Below are 529 nucleotides of genomic sequence, written 5' to 3' on the forward strand. Positions count from 1 at the left end.
TTTCGAAAATTCCACTTTTCCTGAGAGATGCGCTGCACTGAGAGATTACATAGCAGTAGGTGGCAGCATAGAGACCCTGAGGGATGACGACACTGAGATGATGTCGCAGCAGCTGGAACCCTCTCGCCAGAAACGTGGCGTCACTGAAAAATACTCTCGGCTGCAACTAAAACAGTGTACAGTAATTGAATATTTTGTATTTGTGAGATTATTTTGATGTGATATGAAAGTCCAGGACTTTATGTTTCTATAACCGCATCGCAATTGAGAATCGATTCACGTTTAGATGGAGTATTTGGCTGTTTTGGTCCTTGGACCTTAAGGCTAACAGTAAACTCCATCTTGGGCTAGATTAAGGCTTGTCAACATGGTAATGAAAGGAGACAGTGTAAAAGACACAGTGCATAGGAACATTTACTGAAATAATGCCTATCAGCATTGCAAAGTAGCCTACTGCACCAAATACCTGTTAGATATTGACTCACTGTACATAATATTATGAAATGCTCAGTCTTCTGACTGTACTGCT

This window comes from Oncorhynchus nerka, linkage group LG25 (genome assembly GCF_034236695.1).
Source record: "Oncorhynchus nerka isolate Pitt River linkage group LG25, Oner_Uvic_2.0, whole genome shotgun sequence".
Taxonomy (NCBI): Eukaryota; Metazoa; Chordata; class Actinopteri; order Salmoniformes; family Salmonidae; genus Oncorhynchus; species Oncorhynchus nerka.